Raw genomic sequence first — 6,154 nt, 5'->3', positions numbered from 1 at the left:
CAAATACTGCAAAATGATAATAATAAACATCATAACATTATTTCGTCTCGTCTCGTTTTGGTCAACGAAAATGAAGAGTTTTTATTTTGTAAACCACATTTAGTCTTGTTTTTATTCGTCAACAATATTGCATTATATATTTAATTATAGTTATCGTCACATAACCACCATTTACGTTGTGTCTCGTCTTGTTTTCGTCACATGATAAAGGTTCGTTGACGACGATATTTAGTTATACTTTTCGTTGACGAAAGCAACACTACTCTTGATAACCTCCCCTTCTTACCAAATATGTTCAATTGCGGAACCTACAAGTAAGCATGACAAAGAGATTTCATGACAATCAAAAATGTGAGAAAATCATTTTGTTTACTAGCTAGACAACACTAATATCTTCTACTCAACTCTAATATCTTAAAGTCTTTATCACATTATGTTTACAACCCCACATAATTGACAGCACATGATCTTCATGATCAGTAGGCATCCCTATTGTAACATTAGGGGAGAGGGATATTTTTGCTTTGTCCTAATTGCCCTGCCTACCACCTAAAGCACTGTCGGTTACATTAAGAAAGCGCATTCACGCCACATGATATCATAGTGATGATTCCTACTGTACCATTGCAGCTGCAGCCCCCTTTTCACTTCTCTCTGGAGCTGCAGCCCCCTTTTCACTTCTCTCTGGAGCTGCACCCTCCTCCTCTCCTATCTCTGAGCTGCAGCCTTTTCCTCTCCTTTCTCTGGAACTACAGCCTCCTCCTCTTCTCTCTCTGGAGCTTCAGCCTCCTTTTCTCCTCTCACTTGTAAATAGAAATGAAAATGATGTAAAGTCCAAATTTAGCAAGCCAGACAGATCTACATACATGGTATTTTGTAACCATACTATCAGTGACAAACTATCCTTCAGTGTGTTCCAATACACAGAACGTATTCGAACATCTAATCAGCAGTTCCCCATTATGTAAGTATACGTTAAATAATAAAAGTACATTTCATTGTACAAAAAGTAAGTATTGATACCTTCTTCTCTCTTCCTCTTTCTCCTCTCTCCCTGCCTGCTTTCCTCTCCAGTAGGCATGCGCCGGTTACCGGTGTCATGCTTTACCACGGTAAAAGAATGTCATGGTGTCACCATTCTCGAAACCCATCAGCTGTATTCGGCGTCTGACTTCCGGCAGACGGCGATACAGCCTCTAGGGGCAGACCCCCGATTTTCTGGCATTCCGGTTTGATTTTGGTGGAGGAGGCGATTTCCGTTTCCAACTTCCGTTTATATATAAGTAAATATGTTGAACCATTGCGATGGATTCAGAGTTTGCAGTGATGCCAATTATGTTCCGCCTCATTAGTTCACCGCACAGATCGTTTAACCTGGCAACAACTGCAGCCGGCTCAAACATGATTGGTCAATATCACACGGACTACAAACAGCCTACAACCGGAAACCAGGGCTCTTCCGCTCTTCTTCCGGAGGCAAGATCTCCGGGGTTTGCCTACATTCACTGAATGTAGAGTCTGTATATAGAGACTATGGTGTCACTAACCGCCCAATTTCTGCTCTGACGGTAAAGGCCGACGGCGTAAATGGGAACTTCAGGAACTCAAAACTCAGAAATAATTCTGTGCCAGTCGTACATTTCAACTGCCACATCCTCTTAAATCATGCACGTGCAGCTGCTGCAGTCAGCATAATTATTGGGTGGGGCAGCCTCAGTCAGTCAGTACTAGTCAGTAATGTATAAATCTACTCATGTGCAAATGCAAACATGGCTGAAGGAGGCGAAGCTGAACTTTTCCCACCGGTGAAAAGGACGAAGTCGGTGGTGTGGGACCATTTTGGCTATCAGAAGAACCCACTTTGTCCCAACTTTAGAGAGCAAAAGAAAACTGAGTGGCCGCGGAGAGACCGGAGGAAAAGTCAGAGCCAAGGCAAAGACCTGCTCCTCCCGTGCTGGGCTCCAGTTCCCAGTCGGCTGTGTTCATAGGCTGCTGCGCAAAGGAAACTATGCGGAGCGTGTCGGTGCTGGCGGCTGTGCTGGAGTATCTGAATGGTGAGATCCTGGAGCTGGCTGGAAACACTGCCCGCGGCAACAAGAAGACCAGTATCATCCCCCGTCACCTGCAGCTGGCCTTCTGCAACGACGAGGAGCTCAACAAGCTGCTGGGCGGAGTCACCATTGTGAAGTTAAGAAACAGCCCTATTAAACTTTTAACGGGTCTGTATTAGCCTACACATTTAAACAACTGGTGTGATGATGCGTTGCACTGACAGGAGATGCCTGGTATGTGCTGTTGCTCATGAATGGTCAAACGAATATTAGCCTACAGTTTTAACTGAACTGAGGAATGTAGGAAGAAGCAGGATGTCCATTCACCACTGCACATAAATGGGGAGAGGGTAGAGAGGGTGACCAGCTTTAAATTCCTTGGCACACACATTTCAGAGAACCTCTCTAAGAAGACAAACACCACGGCACTAGTCAAGATGGCACAAAGGCCTCTATACTTCCTGAGGACGCTCAGGATGTAAACCTGCATCAACAGCTTCTGGTGTCGTTCCACCGCTGCTCCATTGAGAGTGTCCTCACATATGGCATCCTTGTGTGGTATGGTAGGTGCTCTTTAGCAGATAAGAAGTCTGCAGAGAATCATAAAAACTGCACAGAACATCACACAACAACAGCTACCTGTCCTGGATGACGTCTTCACATAACATTCTAAAAGACTGATTCCACCCTGCTCATCACCTGTTTCAACTGTTGCCCTCCAAAAAATGCTATACTGTAGGTTGTGATGGTTTGACTTGATTTCCTTTCTTCTGAAATCTGTTTCGGGGTGCCAGCCAGGTTTCTCTCCTGGCATTTAAGATTAGTCAGTCAGTTTGTCTGTTTGTTTGAAAACGTCACACAAGGATGAACACCCTTACATTGAATGAATGTGAAAACCACAACACAAATAATTTTCAAACCTAATATTAATGTATATTTCAAACACCGGCAAAAAATAAACAATTCTCAAAGTTCACCACACAAAGAACAAGCCAACACAAAATTCCACTTTGGGTTTTTCCTTTTACTCAGTCTCTTTCAAATGTTCAAAGAATCAAAATAAAAAAAATCAAATTCAGTTCATCAACGAAGTTACTTTCAGTACAGTTCAAAAAATATCATCAACCTTTAACAAAAAAAAACTCCTTGAGCAAAAAAATAGTCAGGTTACCCCCCACCCCCCACTTACTGACACCGTCAGTCCAGTCCGGTTTGGGGATACTCCAGTCCGGGTTTTGTGGCAAGGATGACGTGGTTGCAGGATTGTGTGTACGGGATCAGCTGTTTGGGAGATGTGTACGGGGAAATCCGGAGATCGCTGCGGCAGTAATGATGAGGATGATAAAGATGATGGCCCCGGCGGGTGAAGAACGAGGGTTTAAACGACCTCACTTTTAATATTACTCGCACTATGAACTGTTTGCTCCGGCCGATTGTCACACCACACTTTCTCTGCCCGTCTCCTTCTCCTGCTCCTCTCTCTTGCTGAATGAATGGCGAGTGAAAATCAGCTGTTCCAACAGGGAATGAATGGGAGTGCTTGAATGGAAGCAGGAACCGGGAACAAATCCCTGTGCAGCTGGGTGTGTTCGGGGCGTGAACAGGTGACAAGGCAGATCAGTAAAAAAAAAACAGCTGTCACAAGGTCCATCAAAACACACACCACAAGATTCATAAACAGTCTCTACCCCAAAGCCATCACCATACTGAACTCCGAACTGGAGTGAATTGACCAAAACACATTGCAGTTCTATTTCTTAAGTACAATAACTCTTTTTATGTGCAATAATATGTATGAGCACTTTTTTTTTAACCCATTGTAACTGCAAACGTGGCAATGAGTGCATTAAATGTATATACGAATGTGTAGAATGTGAGTGAAATGGGAGCATTTATTTATTTATTTTTATTATTATTTATCACTTATTTATATATATGAGCTTGGACCTTGAGTGCACCTGAATTTTGCTGTATGTTTTTACAATGACAGTAAAGAATCTGGCAAGCGTTAGCAGCTAATGTTAGCAGTCGACTCCACTGCCTGGTCCTCATTGCCTCTTTGGTCTCCACACCTACCTACAACTACAGCACTCAGCCCTCCTCACCTGCCATGCTTATGCTCATCCTGCTATGCCTGGCACTCTGGTCAACTAGCCCAGGGCTACAAGCTAACAACTCCTGGCTCTACGTCTCATCATCCCTAGCTGGCATGACACTGATACACAAATACAATAACTCCAGTCCTTTATGCATCTCTGCCATCAAAACTCCTGGATAGCTGCTATGGATGCGTCCACAGAAGCCCCTGTCGCAACTTTGTTCACTCCCTGACTGGTCACTCCATCCCATCAGCTGAGCGCTCTGTTCCAACACTGGTTTCAAACCATCTTCCTCAAACTTAACAGTGACAAATCAGAAGTCTTTATCATCGGTCACAAATCTCTTATCAAATCAACCCATAACTTCTCCCTCTCCATTGATGGTTCCCCTGTGCTCACCTCTCCGTAACCTTGGTCTCATCTTTGATCGAACCCTGTCCTTTGACTAACATATCAAACACATCACCAAAACAGCCTTCCTCCATCTCTGAAACACCGCCGCCTATGTCTGTCCCTCTCCTTTTCAGGTGCAGAGATTCTCATTCACACATTCATCACTTCCAGACTTGATTGCTGCAATAGTCTCCTCTACAGTTCATCATCCAAATCACTCAAGAAACTACAGAATATCCAGAACTCTGCTCCCTATCCCCCAGCATATCTACCTCAAACTCCTCATCTTCTCCTATAAAGCCCTCCACAACCTGGCTCCCCCCTACCTGTCTGAGCTCCTGTCTTGATTGTGAAGATTATGAGTTTTTATTCAACAACTTTGTAGTTGCTTCATAGATCCCTGAGGGCAAATTGTGATTGATTATGGTCACACCAGTGTAAAGAATAGAGAATTATAAGAAGTAAGACGAAGAGTATGACATGGAAGTATGTAAATATAAAGTAATATAATGAAAAAATAAATAATAAAAGTGATAAAATACAACTGAAATAAAAGTAGGCATGATGCTACAATGCTTAACACTACTACTTATGATATTAAAAACAAAATATTCACTGTGCTGAGTCTGTAAGTGTATAATAATATCAAAATATGTACTTGCTACATCAGACTGTATAAACTAGTATGTTACATTCATAAACATAAAATATGTATTATGTTATGGATATTACTATTAATACATCAATACAATAAAAACATGAATTAGAATAAACTGTTATGATTTGGTTTTGTGTTTGGACCCCAAAATGCAGAGACGGAAGCGGAAAAACAGTTCAAAGTGTTTATTGAAAAACACCAAGTTCAAAAAGGAGGAATATTTCAGTGCCTCAGTACAGCTGAATAATTGCACCAATTATTGCACAGTTAATGAAGTCATGCCTAAATGTGTGCTTTGCACACCATATGCATCTCTCTCAAGACGATACATGCTGTTTGGAGAAACTCTAACTCTAACTGCAATAGTATCTATTTCTGGCAGGTCCTCTTTTGTCCTCCCACCCCCTTCTTTAATTTTGTAAATCGTTAACAATCAATAACAGTTGAAAAAATTAAAATACCTTAAATAATAAATAATAAATGATTGAAGGCCATGCACATGGTCTCAACAGGGCACTGGAAGGCTCACTTTTATTGTTGAAAGAAAGAGTTAAAGCTCATGGCCCCATGTCTAAAATCTCTGTAGGGCTGGTGCTATGTCAGAAATGATGGCCAAAATATGTAAATAGAAAATGCTTTTACAAGGCAGAGATAAAGATGACTATTGTGAGGTCCCACTCTTCTAATTAACTAACCATAACTCACTGAAATTCATTTTGAGAAAAAACTATTTGTGTAACTAAGTAATTTACCCAGTCACAAATAGTTTCAAGAAAGAGCAAAACAGTAAAGTGCACATAAAAACCTGACTATGTTCTCCACAAACCTTCTCAAAGTGTAGCTTGTTTGATGTGTTATTCTTGTTTGAGACACCATTATTATGTTACTGTTGAGGTAGTTGTTCACTGTATTAGCCAATCAGCCGTTTTTCTTTACCCTCAAATAACTACCAA

Source organism: Epinephelus lanceolatus, chromosome 21, assembly GCF_041903045.1.
Source record: "Epinephelus lanceolatus isolate andai-2023 chromosome 21, ASM4190304v1, whole genome shotgun sequence".
NCBI classification, from domain to species: domain Eukaryota; kingdom Metazoa; phylum Chordata; class Actinopteri; order Perciformes; family Serranidae; genus Epinephelus; species Epinephelus lanceolatus.
The sequence above is the reverse complement of the archived record's forward strand: the minus strand, read 5'-3'. Positions refer to the sequence as shown.